At 44.7% G+C, this 20,129-nt stretch overlaps 2 protein-coding genes and 2 non-coding genes across 4 annotated transcripts in view; 3 read left to right on the forward strand and 1 right to left on the reverse strand.

Annotated features, from left to right (window-relative positions):
- LOC127582894 (ADP-ribosylation factor-like protein 5B) overlaps positions 1-20,129 on the reverse strand; it is a 211,450-nt gene that overhangs the window by 146,124 nt on the left and 45,197 nt on the right. The gene's annotated exons all lie outside the window — the stretch shown is intronic.
- The window catches only part of LOC127582806 (dickkopf-related protein 3-like), a 74,966-nt gene that overhangs the window by 41,466 nt on the left and 13,371 nt on the right, over positions 1-20,129 (forward strand). The gene's annotated exons all lie outside the window — the stretch shown is intronic.
- On the forward strand, positions 214-285 carry trnac-gca (transfer RNA cysteine (anticodon GCA)). The gene has a single exon. It is a non-coding gene; the product is annotated as a tRNA-Cys (tRNA).
- On the forward strand, positions 14,191-14,262 carry trnac-gca (transfer RNA cysteine (anticodon GCA)). The gene has a single exon. It is a non-coding gene; the product is annotated as a tRNA-Cys (tRNA).

The following is a 20,129-nucleotide window of genomic DNA, read 5'->3' on the forward strand; positions in this document are numbered from 1 at the left end:
ATGTTTGATTGGAATATTTGCTTCATTTTCAAAAAGGGTGCCTACTCCTGCTCTTTTGTGTAATGGAACATTGAAGAAATGTCTCAAGTGCTACAGCGGAGATGAGTTTTCACACCCAGGATACTTAGTCAATTGTTTCCATAGACCTAGTCTGAACTCTTGATTATTCTTGGATTTTCCACTCTGGATGTGTAGTTCTAACTATAGTCAGTAGGGGGTATAGCTCAGTGGTAGAGCATTTGACTGCAGATCAAGAGGTCTCTGGTTCAAATCCAGGTGCCCCCTTCCTAACATTTTACATCAATTCTTTGACTGTCACCTAGAATTATTTTAGCGCAGGAGGAGGCCATTTAGCCCATCTTGTCCATGCTAACTCTGGAGAGTAATCCAACGAGTCCCATTTCTTGTTCTATCCCTGAGGCCCAACAATTCAATTTTCCTTAAGTGCCTTTCCTTTCAAAATCATTGTTCAGCTCTACTTCACCCCCCCCCCCCCCCATGTGGGCATGTGGGCAGCCTGTTCCAGGTCACTGGCTCTGGCTATTGTAAAAAAAAGTTAGGGTTAGGTAACCTTTCTATAAGTTATACACAATAACCTTTCATTTCCTTGTTTGTTAAGAATCTAGAATCAAAAACCCATCAATCTTTGCCTTAAAAATATTCAAAAACTCTGCCTCCACCATCCTTTGAGGAAGAGAGTGACAAAGGCTCACTGCTATCTGAGAGAAATAAATTACATCATCTCCGTCTTACTTGGGCAACCCCTTATTTCCCTTATGTTTAAATAGTGACCCCCTAGTTCTAGGTTCTCCAAGAGAAAACGTCCTCTCCACATCCATCCTATCAAGGATCCGCAAGATCTTACATATTTCAGTCAAGTTACCTCTCACTCATATGAACTCGGATATAATCTTAGCCTATGCAACCTTTCTACAAAAGATACCTCAACCATTGCACATATTGGTCTAGTAAACCTTCTCTGAACTGCCTCCAACTTGTTAACATCCTTCCTTAGATAAGGAGACCAATACTGTACACAGTACTCCTGATGTAGTCTTACCAGTGCCCTGTATAACTTAAGCATAATCTTTCCACTTTTGCATTCAATTCCCCTAGCAATAAGCAATGTTCAGATAGTTTTCTAAATTACTTCCAGTACCTGCGTACTAGCCTTTTGTGAATCACACACTCAGACATTCCACCCCTTCTGCGTCTCAGAACTCTGCAATCTCTCACCATTCAGATCTTTTTTACTTTTCCTATCAAAGTGCCAGTTTCACATTTTCTCACATTGCACTCCAAATGGCAGATCTTTGCCAACCAATTTACCTCTTCAAGTTCCTGTCAATTTCTTTCCTGCTTATTGTTTCTAAAATCTGACTTGTTACTGACCAGCTCACGGTTACTAGCAATGTCCTTATTGAACAAGCAGAATGATCGGAAGTCTTCAGCGATGGATGTTGTGTAACACTATTACAGCGCCAGTGACCCAGCTTCAAATCCGGCCACTGTCTGTAAGGAGTTTGTACATTCTCCCCATGTCTGAGTGAGTTTCCTCCGGGTGCTCCGATTTCCTCCCACATTCCAAAGACATACGGGTTAGGAAGTTGTGGGCATGCTGTGTTGGCACTGGAAGCGTGGTGACACTTGCGGGCTGCCCCCAGAACACTACGCAAAAAGATGCATTTCACTGTATGTTTCGATGTACATGTGACTAATAAAGATATCTTATTTTATCTTAAATGCTGGCTTTGCAGCGATAGCCACCATCCTAGAAAATGAATAAGTGAAAAAGATGTCAATTTATAGTGAATGATGTTATGGATACAGGGTTGGAATATCTGGATCACCAGAGGCACTGGAACAAGGGAAAACTTCTTGATATTGTTATTAAATGGTAGTGATATTGGATTATGAGCTAACATTCCTTTGGTTTGCAATGGACTATGCTTATTAAGGTCTTTCCCCTTTGTCTTAGAACATAGAACACTACAGCACAGTACAGGCCCTTCGGCCCACATTGTTGTGCCGACATTTTATCCTGCTCTAAGATCTATCTAACCCTTCCCTCCCACATGGCTCCCTATTTACTATGCCATCCGGGCCATGCCATCTTCTCGTAGCTACCATCGGGCAGGAGGTACAGAAGCCTGAAGTCCCACACCACCAGGTTCAGGAACAGCTACTTCCCTTCAACCATTTGATTCTTGAACCAACCGGCACAACCCTAATCAGTACAGTTTGGCAACAATGTGACTACTTCGATCACTTTGCACTAAAATAGACTTTGTTTTTTTTTTCGTTCTAATTGTGTTCTTGTAATTGTGTTCTTTCTTGTAAAAATTGTGAAGAATTAATGTTTAATTTATGTTTTTCTTGTGAATGCTGCTTATCCGATGCTCTGTGCCTGTGATGCTGCTGCAAGTAAGTTTTTCATTGCACCTGTGCACACGTGTACTTGTGCATATGGCAATGAATTTGAATTTGACTTTGGACTATGTAAAAAATATCTTTAATAAGAACTGTCTGTCACAACAATGGTTTCTCAGTTCGCTGGAGTCACAAGTAGATACGGTGGTGAAGAAAGTGTTTGGCACACTGCCTTCATCACTCGGGGCACTGAGTATGTTGGGAAGTTATGTTGTAGTTATGTAAGATGTTGGTGAGGCAGCACTTGGAGTATTGTGTACGCTTTTGGTCACCCTGTTATAGGAAAGATGTTATTAAACTAGAAAGAATGCAGAAAAGACTTACCAGGACGTTGCCTGGACTTGGGGGCCTGACTTACAAGGAGAGAGGTTGCATAGACTAGGCCTTTATTCCCTGGAGTGTAGGAGGTTGAGGGGTGACCTGATAGGGGTATATAAGATCACGAGGGGCAGTCTGTTCCTCCAGCAGACTGTTTGTTGCTCCGGATTCCAGCATTTGCAGTGCCTTGTGTCTCCACATCTTACCTTATTGCTCTAAAGCATTGGATACTTTGCTCAAAGAACATGTAGGACAAGAGAGTATTCTCTTTATGATAGCCCTGTGTGCTCTGTCTGCCAGAATTGTATAGAAGAGAAAGGAAACACTAACATCCCCTGCTCAAAGCTGTTCATAGTCAATGAAGTGGACGGTGAAATATAGGAAACTCAGCAGCTCAGCAAGCACCTACTTGCAGCGATGTGCCTATCACCTGACCATCTGTTGTTGTAGATGCTGGTTAAACCAAAAAATCTTGGCATTGCAATGGAGTCACTATCCGTTGAGAGTTGAGTCGAGCTTATTGTCATGTGCACAGGTACGGTGAGGTACAGGTACAATGAAAAACTTGCAGCAGCATCACAGGCACGTAAGTACAGACAACACACAGATCATAAATTATACATTAAATATACATAATTACATGGAGAACTATACATAACTACCTAGAGTATTGTGTTCAGTTTTGGCCACCCTGCTATAGGAAAGTTGTTATTACTGGAAAGAGTGCAGAAAAGATTTACAAGGATGTTGGCAGGACTTGAGGGACTGAGGTACAGGGAGAGGATGGACAGGCTGGGACTTTATTCCTTGGAACGTAGGAGACTGAGAAGTGCATACATTCATGAGGGGCATTGACAGGGTGAATGCACTCAGTCTTTTTCCCAGGGTTGGGGAATCAAGAACTAGAGATCATAGGTTTAAGGTGAGAGGGGAGAGATTTAATAGGAACTTGAGGGGCAACTTTTTTACACAGAGGGTGGTATGTATGTGGAATGAGCTGCCAGAGGAAGTGGTTGAGGCAGTTACAATAACAACTTTTGAAAGACAGTTGGACAGGTACATGGATAGGAAAGATTTAGAAGGTTATGGGCCAAATGCTGGCAAATGGGGCTAGCTTGGATGGGCATCTTGGTTGGCATGAACTAGTTGGGCCGAAGGCCCTGTTTCTGTGCTAAATTATGTAAGATAGTGAAAAAAATAGTGCCATGGTGTCCCACTGCCTGGGAGATTAGACAGGGCTTTGGTTCATTCAATCTGACTTGAAAGGTGCACCTAAAACAATAAGGCATCCTGTCAGTACTGCGCCAGAATAGCAGGCCAGCTTTGTAGTCTCTGGAGTGAGAACTGAATCCACAGACCTCTGACTCAGGGTGAAATTCTCTAGCAACAAAGGAAAAGCAGATGTACAGTGCAAGATCCTGTTCTTATCTACACACCGCCATTAATTTGCACAAATGACTGCACTTGAGAGCCACACTAATTTTGTCAACATAATTAGTTTGTTTTAGGATAAATATTAGCCACGTCAGGAATTGAAAATGGACTTAAGCTGCTCCCCGGAACACGTTTGTCAGATGACGCTGTATATTTCTTCCGAGTGCATGAAGAGTCATGGAGTCATACAGCGCGGAAACAGGCCATTCGGCCCACCAAACACATGCTGACCAGTAGACACCCTTCTGTACTAATCCCAGATTCCAGCACTTGGCCTGTAGCCACTTTATAGGATGCTTGACTTGATCCGAATTATGTCTGATGCCATATGTGAAGGTAGAGTCCTTCTGTCACAAGTTGATTAGGGAGGAACTTAAACAACTTGCCAAATTAAGGATGCAAATCTGGTTTTAATGTGGTGTTATCTGACATTTTAGTCGCCGGTCACATACGGCCAACTGCGGGTCCAGATAAGGACAAAATATCTGTTTAGTAAAATAAGTCTGCAAACGACATTAGAGAACATTCGACAACTATTAGAGAACTATTCAACATTAGAGAAACAAAGGACTGCAGATGCTGGAATCTATATGAAAAACACTATGATGCTGGAGGAACTCAGGCTTTTCTCCACGGATGCTGCCTGGCCTGCTGAGTTCCTCCAGCATCATAGTGTTTTTTCACTCAACATTAGACCTCAGTATTCAATATTTCACATGTATACTTGCAAAATGTAATCTTTTTTGTTCTTGTTGATAAAACAATAAGAGAAACAGAGTTGAAGGTTTCCTTTGATCTTGTTGGTGTTTTATCTAGCTGCAGAATAGCAGTAGTTGTTCAGTAATACACACAGGAGAGGGATGTTGCCTATACTGTATGTTTATACTTAGGTAGTTTCATTGGATTTTGCCATTTGTTATCTTGCACAGTTTTGCCCATGCCAATTCTTTGAAAGGGTTAACTCATTATTCCCCATCCCCCAATTTGTCCACAGCCCTGCAAGTGTTTCCTTCCCTACATCCATGTGGCCAGTAGTTGCATTGCACGGATCTAGTCAGTCACTTGTCTCGGACAAGGTCGCTGAGACATAACTCACTTTATTGTCAATATACGCAGAGTGTTGACATGAATAACAGTAGGTTGGATTATAATGCAGTTTGATTGAAAGGTTTATGTGATGGTATGTTGGTGTGTTTGGTCTGTTGTATGGCTGTGGTTTCACCAAGAACAAACTCTGATTGTGGGCTGAAGCCTGGTTTTGCCTCCTTGCATTTGGTTCGGGTGTGGAGAGGAACCGAGGAGGTTTGGGTCACTTCAGTACTGCTACCCAATGAAAATGTCAGCCTTATCCACTAAAATCTCTTATGTGGGATGAAGGGGTCAGTCAGTAGCTGAATGGTAGACAATCTGACTGAGATTAAGAGGTTTCCAGTTCAAATCCAAGCTCCTCCTTTGAGAATTTTTGCCCATTGGAAGGACGGTTGTTGATTCAAAGGGTCCAACGTCTCTGGAGCTGTAGAAGCACTAAAGTGTGAGGGAAAAGTGTCATTGGCACAAATTTACATCAGGGAAGAGTGGAACATGTCATTGGTATTGGTTTATTGTTGCCACGTGCACTGAGATACAGTGAAAAGCTTTTGTTTTGTGTGCCATCCATATTATATCATGCCACACATAATTATGTCAAGGTAGTAAAAAGAAAACAGAATGCAGAATATAGTGTTACAGTTACAGAGAAAGTGTAGTGCAGGTAGACAAATAAAATGTAAGGGCCACGACGAGGTAGATCGGAAGTTCAAGGGTGCATGTTTTAGCAAATGAGAGGTCCATTCAAGTGTCTGATAACAGCGAGATAGAAGCTGTCCTTGAGCCTGTTGTATGTGCTCTCAAGCTTTTGTATCTTCTGCCTGATGGGAGAGGGGAGAAGAGAGAATGACTGAGGTGGGAGGGGTCCTTGGTTATGTTAACTAGCTTTCCCCAGGCAGCGGGAAGTGTCGACAGAGTCAGTGGAGGGGAGGCTGGTTTGCGTGATGGACTGGGCTACGTTCACGACTCTCAGCAGTTGTCCATTTTAGCAAGTGACTTCCAGCATGTCCTCAAAGCTTCTTTGAAAAAAATGTAACATCTTCACTGACTCCAAGCAATCTCTGGCCCTAGACCACTTAGAGGCACCGAGTCTCTCAGTCAGGAGCAGATGGATGCTGAACGTGAGTGGTACGACGACCCCAAACACACCCATCCGCCAACAGCAGAGTCACTGGCTCTGTGATCTGCTCATTAGTCACCTCAGAACCAACAGAAATGTAATGATAACTAGTCGATCTTGACTCTGTGAGACTGCTGAAGAAGAATTTCATTGAGGCAAACAATTCTTACAGGCATAGAATGAGGTTATTCAGCCTGTTAGGACTTGCCAGCTCCTGATGGAGAAACCCCATCAACTCTGCTCTTCTGTTTTTCTCCCAGAGGCCTGCAAATTTTACTCTCTCAAGTGCCTTTCAATTCCCTCTGAAAGATGCAACTGATGCAAGTTTCCACCATCCCCTAACACACAACTGGAACAGCTTGGTGTAAGAAGAAGATTCTCACGTTCTCCTTGAATTGTTTGCCCAAAAATTTTAAATCTGTCCTTCCTGACCCATGAACAATCTGCTAATGGGGACAGCTTCTCCCTACTTACCCTGACTAATCCAGTCAGGTACCTCACACACCCTTTTTTGCACCATCCTTCTCCAATCTCCCACTGTAGCTCATCTCCCTCAACCCAGCTAATACAGGAATTGTTCAAACCAACAATCCCTTCCAGCAACAAACAATCTGCTGGAGGAACTCAGTGGGCCAAGCAGTGTGTGTGGAGGAAAGAACTGTCAACATTTTGGGTTGAAGCCCTGCATCAGGTTTTGACCCAAATGCTGACAATCCTTCCCCTCTCGCAGAGACTGCTTGCCGCACAGATTTCCTCCAGCAGATCGTGTGCTGCTCCAGATTCCAGCATCTTGCAGCCTCTTGTGTCTCCAATTCCTTCCAGCAGTTGTGATGTCTGGTGGCTAACACAACATTGCAGCAAATCTTTCCATGATGTAATGCCAAGTAGCTCAAAACTCTGTGAGGTAAACTTCAGCTAAGGAGTACAGCTTTGCTAAACTCCTCTGTGTGTGCGGTAGCGAGAAATGTCTTTGGGTTTTCTGTTTTAATCTGCAGATTGGAATCTTCAAATCCTCTTGTGATTCTGTCTCCGTCAAAATGAACATGATAAAGGATGAGGCTCAATGTGATTGGGAAGGCAAAGTATTGTGTTCTGTGCCAATCAAATGAGTGAAATAGGGAGCAAGGAGCGACTGTGGAAAGTTACCCTGAGGCTATCCAGTATTAGCATGTCTTTGATTTGCATTGCATCCATTTATCTCAACCGCCTGTCATAAGATAAGATAAGATACCTTTATTAGTCACATGTACATTGAAACACACAGTGAAATGCATCTTTTGTGTAGAGTGCTCTGGGGGCAGCCCGCAAGTGTCGCCACACTTTCTGGCGCCAACATAGCGTGCCACAACTTCCCAACCAGTACGTCTTTGGAAACCTTCCAAAGCGGTGTCTGTGAGGGAGGAAACCGGAGCACCCGGAGGAAACCCACACAGACACGGGGAGAACGTACAAGCTCCTTACAGACAGTGGCCGGAATTGAACTCGGGTCACTGTAATAGCGTTACGCTAACCGCTACACTACCGTGCCTGCCCATGTTATTTCATGCTACTGTGTATTTGACATTTTTCCTCCCTTACTTCTAACCATTAGAACTTTGTTCTAATCTTGGGACATACACGTTCCTCATTTTGCATCTGCTCCAACCTCCCAGCTTTTGAGTCAGAGAAGCCTCCATTTGTTTCATTCCCCCTCCCCCACCCATGCCTCTTTCTCTCTACCTGCCTGTCTTGCTTCTCTCATACCTTGCTTCTCTCAGGGTAAAATTCCCAGCAGGATCTTCCCCTTCCCCATCTCTGAACCCCACCTCAAACCTCCCACCCCTCTTAACCGTAGCCTTCCTCCGGCAGCCTTTTGCACATCATTGGACACTTTCCTTGTGCCAATAGTGACGACTGGACATTCAGTGTCAGAGACCCCACCTCCCTCTCCTCTATAAAGAGTCTTGTTAAAACCATGCTGTAACCAAGCTGTAGGCTACCTCTCTCAATGTTTCTTTCTTTTACTTGGCATCTACTTTTTCCTTATCACTTCCAAAGAACTGTACTTTACTCTGAGTACTTTGGAGCATCATGGAGTTGGGAAAGGCACTTACAGAAGTGCCTGATTTTGTAAAACATGTTGTGCTATTTATAATAATTGAAAGCAGTAAATAACTGCGTGGTGCCTCCAGTCTTCCTTCTGTCCTCTTTTAAATCTTAATTTCCCTTCAGTCTGTTAACTTTATTTTCCACCTTCCCCCTCTTCTGTTGTAGTCAAGCACACATCTTCAAGGTGGTACAGTGATATCCCCCTTGATGCTGGGATCGCTGCCTAATTATTCCTACAAGCTTTTGCCTCTTAAAACAAACAGCCAGAGATTGAAGTGTTTGAGCAGCTGTTTCCTTTGCTAAATATTTGCAGCTACAGCTAATTTCCTCTCTCGTGATTCTTAATGGCTTTTGGAAAAGAAACAAAGATTTCTAGTGAGGGGCTTGGTGTGGTCTGAGCACTGTGGACTGGAGTGGCTATGTGGCTAATGCTGTATCATTAAGGTGAGGGGTTTAAGTTTCCCTCAAGAGACTTGGGCAGAAAAATCTTGGCTGACAATCCAGTGTGGCACTGAGGGAAACTCTGCGGTGTTGAAGGTGCTGTCCTTCAGATGAGTACATTGCTTTGTCTTTCAGCTAGATAAAAAAGGTGCCAAAGAACCAGCAGGGTAGATAACCCCGAAGTCCTAGCAAGTGTTCATTACTGAAACATCAGATTAACTGATCATCCCTCATTACTCTTTGTGGGATCTTGCTATGTCTGAATTGCCTATTGTTTTTGCGACAGTGTCTTCAATTCAGAATAATTTCATTGGCTGCAAGATGTTTCAGGAATGTGCGGAAGGTGCTACATAAATGTAAGTCCTTTTCTCGAAATTCCATAGACTTGTAACGTGACGTTTGTAGTGTCCGACCAATCACTGAACATTGCATGACCAAGAATTAGGGAGCTGGAACATCTGCTTGATTGCACAAGACCGATACTCAATTCAGGGAACAGGGACAGATGGAAGAAAACTAGGAATTCAATATAGTGGCACATTGAACAAAATAACAGACTTCTGCTGAGAGGGAAGTTTTCGTCCTGTTGTGTCAAAGGAACATAATTTGCTTCACAACCAATGTCTGAAGTAGTTTAATGGTGTGCATTGCTCACTCAGTGTACAGGGGTTGGAAGGTCACTGAGATAACAATCAGGAACGAGACCCCTGGCTAACTTTAACTCTCTCCAACCTAAGACGTCAGAGGCTAATGAAGCATGTAAACCACAATTGCTGATTGAGATCTGTAGACTTTTCAACAAAACTTTACAGCCCTCCAGCTGTGTGTCTTGCATTACATTACAACACCTCGGTGTCTCCGGCCGGCAGACCAGGACAGCATAGGAAAGCTCCTGAGGCAGAAAGACTGGTATCTGGGATGAGCCTCCAACCAGGTCCTTTTCGTAGAAACATATAGTGCCGTAGAAATTCACAGAACAGGACTAGACCATTCAGCCCATCCTGCCCTTGCTGACTTTAGGTTAGACCCACCTCCCAACTCTATAGAGTCATAGAGTCATACAGCACGGAAACAGGCCCTTCAGCCCAATTGATCCATGCCGACCAAGATGCCCATCCTAGCTAGTCCCATTTGCCAGTATTTGACCCATAACCTTCTAAAGCTTTCCTATCCATGTACTTGTCCAACTCTTTTAAAAGTTGTTATTGCAGACTTAAATGCTTCCTTAAAAATACATACATATTTTGATCGATATTTTCACGACAACAACGTTAAGAATAACTACAATGGAGCTTGCATATCTCTGAACAGCATCAGGTACAGCAAATGACAATGCCACCTCCACTATGCTTTACAACCTAAAAAACCTCTAATCATCACAGTGTGATGACGTTTCACTTCCTGAAATCAATTACCTTACAGCAGGAAACAGCCTTAGCGGCACATGTGTCTTAAGAATCAGAAGGAGCACCACTTGCCAATTCTTCAGCACAAAAACTAATCTGAGAGTCATACAGCACAGAAACAGGACCTTTGGCCCATCTAGTCTATGCTGACCATCAAGCACCCATTTACACTAACCCTACAACAATCTAATTTTATTCTCCCCATATTCTCGGCAACTTCCCCCAAATTTTACCACTCACTTACCCACTAGAGGGAAATTAGTGGCCAATTAACCGATCAACGTGCAGATCTTTAGGGTGTCAGAGGAAATTGGAGCTCCCAGACAAAAGTTGGGATAAGATATTTATTTATTAGTCACATGTACATAGAAACACACAGTGAAATGCGTCTTTTTTGCGTTACTGAGAACGTGCTGGGGGCAGCCTGCAAGTGTCGCCGCTCTTTGAAGTCCTGCAGGACACAGCTCAAGTGTTCATCCAGGTCCTTAGTCATAGACTCGTAGAGAGATACAGCATGGAAACAGGCCCTTCGGCCCAAAGTGTCTACTCTGACCATTGTCCCATTCTCCCCTAACTCATAAGGTAAGATAAGCTATCTTTATTAGTCACATCGAACCACGCAGTGAAATGCATCTTTACATGGAATGTTCTGGGGGGCAGCCCCAGTGTCGCAAGTGTCGCCACGCTTCCAGCGCCAACGTAGCATGCCCACAACTTCCTAACCCGTACGTCTTTGGAATGTGGGAGGAAACCGGAGCACCCGGAGGAAACCCACCCAGTCACAGGAAGAACGTACAAACTCCTTACAGAGAGCAGCCGGAATTGAGCCTGGGTTGCTGGTGCTCTAATAGCGTTACGCTAACCGCTAAACTACTGTGCCTGCCTTCACACTACCATGCCTGACCACAATCCCAAGAACTACCCCGCAGATTCTACCACTCAGCTGCACACTAGGGGCAATTTACAGTGGCCAGTTAACCAACCAACCCGCAAATCTTTGGGATGTGGGAGGAAACCAGAGCATCCAGGGGAAGCCCACACGATCACGGGGAAGAACGTGCAAACTCCACACAGGCAGCACCTGAGGTCAGGAATGAACCCATGTGTCTGGAGCTGTGAGGCACCACTCTGCCAATTGTAAATATAAATGTAAGGACAGTCTCTGCCTCCACTACCCTCTCAGGCACTGAGTTCCAGAGCCCACAACTCTTTGAGTAAATAAAGACAAAGGGTTAGGCCGCATCTGTCACCTGTGTTTTCAGCATTTTCTGTTTTCATTTTAGATTTCCAGCATCTGCAGCTTTATTGAATTTTGCTTACTCTTGAGTAAAAACGTTTGTCATCAACAAGTAAGGAAGTATAAAACTTTGGTCGGGCCACATTTGGAGTACTGTGTGCAGTTCGGGTCACCACACTACAGGAAGGATGTGGAGGCTTTGGAGAAGGTGCAGGAGAGGTTCACCAGGATGTTGCCTGGATTAGAGAGTCCTTCTCATAGAATCATATAGGGCTGTAGGAATTCACAACAAACTTCAATTCTTTTCTTTGGAGCATTGGAGGCTGAGGAATGACCTGATAGAAGTATATACTATTATTAGAGGCATAGATAACATAGAGTCTTTTTCCCAGGGTAGAAACATCAGATACTAGAGGGCATAGCTTTAAGGTGAGAGGGGCTGTTTAAAAAAGGCAACTTAAAATAAGATATTTTATTAGTCATATGTACATCAAAACACACAATGAAATGCACCTTTTGCGTAGAGTGTTCTGGGGGCAGCCCACAAGTGTCGCCACGCTTCCAGCGCCAACATAGCATGCCCACAACTTCCTAACCCGTATGTCTTTGGAATGTGAGAGGAAACCAGAGCACCTGGAGGAAACCCACGCAGACACGGGGAGAACATACAAACTTCTTACAGACAGCAACCGGAATGAGCCCGGGTTGCTGGCGCTGTAATAGTGTTACGCTAACCGCTACACTACCATGCTTTTTTACACAGAGAGTGGTAGGTGCCTGGACCACACTGCCAGGGGAAGTGGTGGAAACAGATATGATAGCAAGGTTTAAGAGGGATTGGACAGGCACATGAACAGGCAGGGAATGGAGAGATATAGATTCTACCACTGTAGGTGACTGGTAGAATCCTTGTGGAGTCAATGGGCAGGCAGATGGGATTAGTTAGATTGGCATCATGGTCGACACAGACACCATGGGATGAAGGGCCAGATCTTGTGCTGTAACTTCCCTCCCATCCCACTGATTAACTTGAAACTCTGCTGTTTTATTTTTATTGTCTCTGCAAAGGGAAGCAAAGCCCTTCTATTCACCCTCATAATTAAATACACCTCAATCAAATTTCATTCTACACTGCTCCAAAGAAAACAACCCCTGGACAGCCTCTCCGCAGAGTTAGAATTCTCCAGCTGTGGCTACATCTTCATAAATCTCCTCTGCTGTAGTGTGAGCTGACCAGAGCTGTACACAGTGCTCTGCCTGTGGCCTGACTTGAGTCTTATACAGTCTAAGCACATGTTATACATCCTATTGTTCTATGACCTAGTTTCAACCTGCCATGACACCAATAGGCTATTCTTGATCATTTCCAAGGTCTCTGTGAAGCTAACCAGACCACTGGGGTCCCTGAGATACCCTGGTCTGCAATCGTGCAGCAAGATCGAGGCCTGGTTCTCATTATGGATGGGTGCACAGTGACCAAGATCAACATTAAGCTCCATGAACCACAACCAGTCCCCAAGAATGCTGTTGTCTGGATTAGAAAACGGGCAAGTATACTGATTCCTCAGATGGCAGGACTGACATACAAGGAGAGATTGGGCTGGTTAGGTCTATATTCACTGGAGATTAGAAGACTGAGAGGAGAATGCAAAGGAACCTATAAAATTCTAACAGCACAAGTGAGGTGGTGTGCTCCTTCTGCTATTTCTGCTGGGCTTCTCGATGACCCAGATTAGCTTGTGCACTTACAAAGTCTGAGAATCATACAGCAGTCATAAACATGTCCTTTGGCTCACTAAGTCTGTGTTGACCATCAATCACCCATTCACACCAATCCTACATTAATGCCATTTTATTCTCCCCACATTCCCATTGACTCCACAAAACATTCTTCCACTCACCTACACAGCAGGTGCGATTGACAGCGGCCAATTAACCTACTGACCCACACGTCTTTGGGGTGTGGGAGGAAACTGTCAGAAACCCACACGGTCACAGGGAGAACATAAAAATTCTACACAGACAGCACCCGAGGTCAGGTTGAACCTGGGACGCTGGCGCAGTGAGGCAGCAGTGCTGTTAGTCGCACCACTCTGCCACCCAATAATCTCTTATTTCTTCTTTCTTTGGACTGAGGATGACTTACTTTCTGTGGCATCATAGATGGCTGATGAGATCAATGTGGGAACGATGGATTCTTCCACAGATGGGTTAGGAGGTCCCTGATTGGGGTGGGGAGGGATGGGTGAGTAGTTTGTAAGTAGTATCCTTCTGTTCTTCATGCTGGGCTTCTGTGTGCTCCCAATGCATGGACTCAAAGTTCTAAACACTATCCTGAATACTCCTTCCCCATTTTGAACAACTCTGGGCCAGGGAGTCAATTGGAAGTCATTGCACTTTTTCAAGGAGGCTTTGAGAATACCAATTCATCTTTTCCTGGCTCTGCCTGATAATCTCCTCTTGTTGCAGAGAACCATTAGGGGTTACATCTCCGCAAACAGTGCTGTAATACTGTGTACTCCATTCACCAGGGATCTAATCACAACAGCCTGGCACACAGCAACTCAGTTGGTGCTTTGAACTTTGGCAATGAGATTGTAATTGTACCTACTGTTTATATAAACAGCAATGGGGGTATAGCTCAGTGGTAGAGCATTTGACTGCAGATCAAGAGGTCTCTGGTTCAAATCCAGGTGCCCCCTCATTTCCCACATATTTTATCAATTAAATGGAAACTGGAGAAGGCTATTTGACCCTTCAGACCTATTCCACCATCCACTTCAGTGCCCCATTCCTCCTTTCTTCCTATAACCATTGATTCTTTTAGCATCAACAAATATATCTACCTCCTCCTTAAAAACATCTAATGGTATGATCTCCACTGCTTTTAGTGGTAGAAAATTCCACAGGTTCGTCACCTGAAGAAATTTCACCTGTTCTTGGTTCCAAATGGCATACTCCAAATCCTGCATCTGTGACAACCCATTTCCAGATCCTTCAGGTACCACCTACCTTACATCTAATCCTTCTTTTGCTTTTAGAATTGTATAGGTTCCTATGAGTTCCCCTCTCAGTCTTCTAAACTCCAGTGAATATAGCCCTAACTGACCCTTCCTCCTTAGGAGACTAATCTCTCCTTGTATGTCAGTCCTGCCATCCTAGGAATCAGTCTACTAACCCATCGTGTATTCCCTCGATAGCAAATCATCCTTCCTCAGATAAGGAGACCAAAACTGGAACAGAACTCCAGGTGGGGTCTCATCAAGACCCTGTATAGATGCAGCAAGACATCCTTGTTCTTGTACTCAGTATCACAACAAAGGCCAATGAACAATTTGTGTCCTAATAACCTGCTGCATTTAAACATTTGCAAGGCTGTCCAGGTCTTGTGGGATCTCGCTCTTTCCCAAACAGCATTCAGATAATCTGTCTTTGTTTTCAGAACCAAAGTGGATAACCTCATATTTATCCATGTTATGCTGATCAGCCATGCATTTTCTCCATTCATGAATTCTGTCATGGCACTTTTAAATTAAATTTTAAAAAATTTTTTAAATTTTTATTTACAGCGTGGTAACAGGCCCTTCTGGCCCAACGAGTCCGCGCTGCCCATTTTAACCCAAATTTACCTACCTGTATGTCTTTTTAGAAAGTGGGAGGGAAACCGGAGGACCCGGAGGAAACCCACGCAGACACGGGAGAACGTACAAACTCCTTACAGACAGCGACGGGAATCGAACCCCGATCGCTGGTGCTGTAATAGCGTCGCGCTAACCGCTACGCTACTGTGCCGGAGAAATATATCTCCACTTAATGGTTCAATACATAGAACAGTAGGCACAGGAACAGGCCTTTGGCCCACAATGTTGTGCCGAACTAATTAAACTAGTAATTAAGTGCTTAACTAAACTAATCCCTTCTGCCTACACAATGTCCATATCCCTCCATTCTCTGCACATTCAAGTGCCTGTCCAAGAGCCTCTTGAGCCCTTCTACCATATCTGCCTCCACCACCACCCCTGGCAGCACATTCCAGGCACCCACCACCCTCTGTAAAAATAAAACTTGCCCCGCACATCTCCTTTGAACTTACCTCCTCTCATCTTAAATACATGCCCTCTAGCATTAGTCATTACAACCCTGGGAAAAAGATACTGGCTGTCTATTCTACCTGTGCCTCTCAAAATCTTATAAACTGTTATCAGGTCTCCCCTCAGCCTCTGCCATTCCAGGGACAACAACTCCAGTTTGTCCAACCTCTCCTTATAGCACATGCCCTCAAATCCAGGCAGCATCCTGGTGAACCTCTTCTGCACCCTCTCCAAAGCCTCCACATCCTCTCAATAATGGGGTGACCAGAATTGAACACAATCCTCCAGATGCAGCCTAACTAGAGTTTTATAAAGCTGCAACATAACTTCCCGACTCTCGAACCAGTGCCTCAACTAATAAAGGCAAGCGTGCCGCTCACCTTCTTTACCATCTCCTCGTTCTTCTTCTCTTTCCCTGATCACAACCCGCATGATCCCAGAGGGCAGGTTTGTACATTACTGTTCCACAATGCAGCTGCTCTTTGGCATTTGTGATGAGCTGACAGAAGTCTCAAAATAAGAATTGAAAACATTGAAAAATACTCGGGTCAGGCAGTGGAGAAAGAAGCAGAGTGAATACTTCCAGGCTAATGATTAGAAGACATTTTATAAAACAGGTGAACTTGAATTGGGGAATAAAGGAAACCTCTAGGTTTGAACCTATGATTTCTTACTCTGTAGTCAAATGCTCTACCACTGAACTATATCTTTACTAGATGTTTGCATTGTAAATTGTAATCTAATGAGTCAAACTGACTGAAGGATTTATTGTAAATATTTCCACTCAGTGAAGATATACTCATCGTACTATGAAAGTATATTGCAGAGAAGGAGGCTTCACAGCCCATTGTGTTCATACTGGTGTAAAATGGACTTTGGAGACGCCAGAGACCGCAGATGCTGGGATCTGAGCAGAAGACAAGCTGCTGGAGGAACTCAGCGGGTCAGGCAGCATCTGTGGAGGCAAAGGGATAGTTGACATTTCGGGCCAAGTCCCTGCATCAGGACTGATAGTGTAGAGGGGGGATAGCCGGTATAAAGAGGTAAGAGGAGGGGTGAGGCAGGAGCTGTCAAGCGATAGGTGGATCCAGGTGAGGAGAGGTTGACGGACAGATGGGAGTCCGGTGGGGGAGGGAGGGGTGGAGATAGTGACAGAGGCTGGGAGGTGATTGGTGAAGACAACAAAAGGCTGTGGACGATGGAATCTGATAAGGAGGGAAGGTGATGAGGGACCGAATGGGTTGAGTGTGTGGGTGATTGGCAGATGGGATAGGTGGAGCAAGGGAAAGGAATGGACTTCCGGTTAATTTCACATTATGGCCCTGCAGTTTGCCTCAACCGTTTATCCGGGCACTTTTTAAACCTGATGAGGCCTCTGCCTCCCCCATTCAGACAATTTATTTCAACAATTTAAATTCCAGCTGGAGATTCAGGACCTAATAATGGTAGAGAGTTCCAGTGGGTGTCAGCATGCCCTCTGGGCACTCCAGTTTCCTCGCACATCCCAAATATTTGTGGCTTGTTAAGTTAGTTGGCACTGTAAATTGCCACTAATGTGGAGATAGATTGGTGGAATAATCTGAAGGAGCGGGGAATAGGGGAGGATGGGAATGTGGGAAAAATAAAATTAGATTCGTGCAAATGGTTGGCACAGACTCGATGGGCTGAAGGGCCTGGTTCTGTGCCGTATCTCTCTTTGACACCATGCAAACTAGAAGTTCAGATGGTATAAGGGGAAGTGGATCCATAAGCAGCTCAGTGGGGGAAATCTGAGGGGAATTGTTAGCAGCAGCTTTAGTGACTGGAAACTCTGTACAGGTTCACTGCTGGGTCCTTTGCTTCTTGCAGTTTATATAAATGATTTGAGTTTAAGTGTCAAGCCATGGCTAAGTAGTTTGCAGACAATACCAACAATCACAGTTTGGTTAGAAGTGAGGAAGGAAGTTCTAGGCTGCAGAAAGATACCAATAGTTTGGTCAGGTAGGTAAAGAATTGGCAAATGGAATTTTTTTTTAAATATTGATTTTCTGGGACCTACAGATTGCTGAAAGGTTGGCATTGTACCTGTACCTGACCGTCCTTGTGCATATGACAAGAAACTCGACTTGACTCAACCCGACATTTATTGCCCACCCCTAACTGTTGCTGAGAAGGTAACAATGAACCACTTTCTTTGAACTGCCGCTGACCTTCTGGTGAGATGTTCCCACGGTGTTCTAGGAAAGTAAGTTCCATGATTTAGATCCAACGATGGTGGAGGGATGGCGATATACCTTCAAGTCAGGAAGCAGTGCAACTTTGAGGGGAACCTCAGGTGGTGGTGTTTCCAATCACCTGCTGCCTTGGTCTTTTTTATTGGTAGTAGTCGTGGGTTTGGGAGGTGCTGTCAGATTAACCAGGGCGAGTAACTGGTGGGTCTTGTAGACGGTGCACTGCAGCCCCTGAAGACAGAGGAAATGAATGTTCAGGGCAGGGGATAGTGTACCAATCAAGTGGGTAGTTTTGTCCTGTATGGGGCGGCATGGTTGTGTAGCGGTTAGCATAACACTATTACAACTCCAGCGATTGGGGTACAATTCCCGCCGCTGTCTGTAAAGAGTTTGTACATTCTCCCCGTGACTGCGTGGGTTTCCTTCGGGTGCTCCGGTTTCCTCCCACATTCCAAAGGCATATGGGTTAGTAGGTTAACATGGGTGTAGTTGGGCGGCGTGGGCTCGTTGGGCCGGAAGGGCCTGTTACCGTGCTGTATAAATAAAGTTCTAAAGGTGTCGAGCTAGGTGAGAGTTGTTGATATTGCATTCATCCAGGTAAGTGGAGGGTATTTCATCACACTCCTGACTTGTGCCTCACATAATGGAAAGGTCTTGGGATGTGAGGAGGTGAGCCGCTCACCACAGGATACATTCCTGTCCTCTGACTTGCTCTTGACACATGGCATTTATGTGGCTGATCCAGATGAGTGTTCAGTCAGTGGTGACTCCCAGCACATGGATAGTGGGGACATGGTGAGGGTAATGTCACTGAATGTCAAGAGTAGGTGGTTCGATTCTCTCTGTTGGAGATGGTTACTGCCTGGGATTTCTGAGGTGTGACTGTTCCTTGCCACTTATTAGTCCATGTCTGAATGTGGCCCACTTCTGATCTTCTGATGGAAGGAAGGTCATTGATGAAGCAGATGGTTGGGACTAGGGCACTGCCCAGAGAAGTGTGAAGCAACACACTGGGGAAGGAAACAAGGCAAGGGAATGCACAATAATGATAGGATACTAAAGAGTGTAGCGGGACAGAGGGACCTTGCAGTACATCCCTGGGAGGAGGTACTCAGCAAAATTGTGTACAGATAGCACTAGAGAGGGTGCGGAGGGGATTCACAAGGATATTAGAGCTGGAGATTTATGATTGTAAGGAGATACTGAGTCAGCTGACAGTGTGTTCTTTGAGATGAAAGAGGTTGGAAGGAGATTTAATGGAGGGATAAGATTATGGAAGACAGAGACAAGATGAACAGAAAGGACCTACTTTCCCCAGCAGGGCAATTAATAAATGGGAGGCATTGATATCAGTAAGATTAAAGGGGAATTGAAGAAAAACTTTGGGGGGGGGAGGAGGGGCAGTGGGGTCAGGAGTTCACTGCCTGATAGAGAGTAGAGACAGAAATCCTCATCACACTAAACAAGTCCCTGGATGAGCCCTTGAAGAGACGTAACCTATTAACAACATTTAAAAGGTACTCAGACAGGTACATGGATAGGAAAGGTTTAGAGGGATATGGGCCAAATGCAGGCAAATGGAACTAGCTTAGATGGGAATCTTGGTTAGCATGGACCAGTTTGGGCCAAAGGGTCTGTTTCCGTGCTGTATGACTCTATGACTATGACCTGAGAGCTGGGATGCAGGGAGACCCTATTGGATTCATTGTTTTGGCAGCCATGGACACAATAGGCCAGTTGCCGCCTTCTGTGCTATAAGTCTCCTTGATGGTCTGAATCATTGAGCAGAACTTTCCTTTCACTGTCTGACCAATCGGTCACCCACAGAAAGTACATTTCTTTGGGAAGCTGGGACAACTCTGGAGGCCGGATCTCACATCCTGAGGGAACAAACAGCTGAAAAAGAAGAACATTAAGAGCTATGGATAAAATCCCAAAGAAAAGTTGACCATGGATCTGGGACATCCTGGCACATCTTCAGGTGGCAGGCACAGTAGAGACACTTTTGAATATATTATGGGAGCTTGTTCGTATGTACAGGTGTCCTAAATTGGGTGTTTGCGACCTGGGATTGGCCTGTACTGATGGAGCAGACATTTCTGAACTGACGGTTCTATCCAAACCTCAGAAACACCAAACTCTGTTCCCATCCCATCCTCTCCTCTCATGGGTCTCTTTACTCTTTTCCAGTTTCTCCATCCAGCAGCTTTTTCCAGCAATCTTAAACCTCTGGATCTCCCTCAGTTCTCTCATGACCTGCAATCTATA

This window comes from Pristis pectinata, chromosome 25 (genome assembly GCF_009764475.1).
Source record: "Pristis pectinata isolate sPriPec2 chromosome 25, sPriPec2.1.pri, whole genome shotgun sequence".
In the NCBI taxonomy this organism is placed as follows: Eukaryota; Metazoa; Chordata; class Chondrichthyes; order Rhinopristiformes; family Pristidae; genus Pristis; species Pristis pectinata.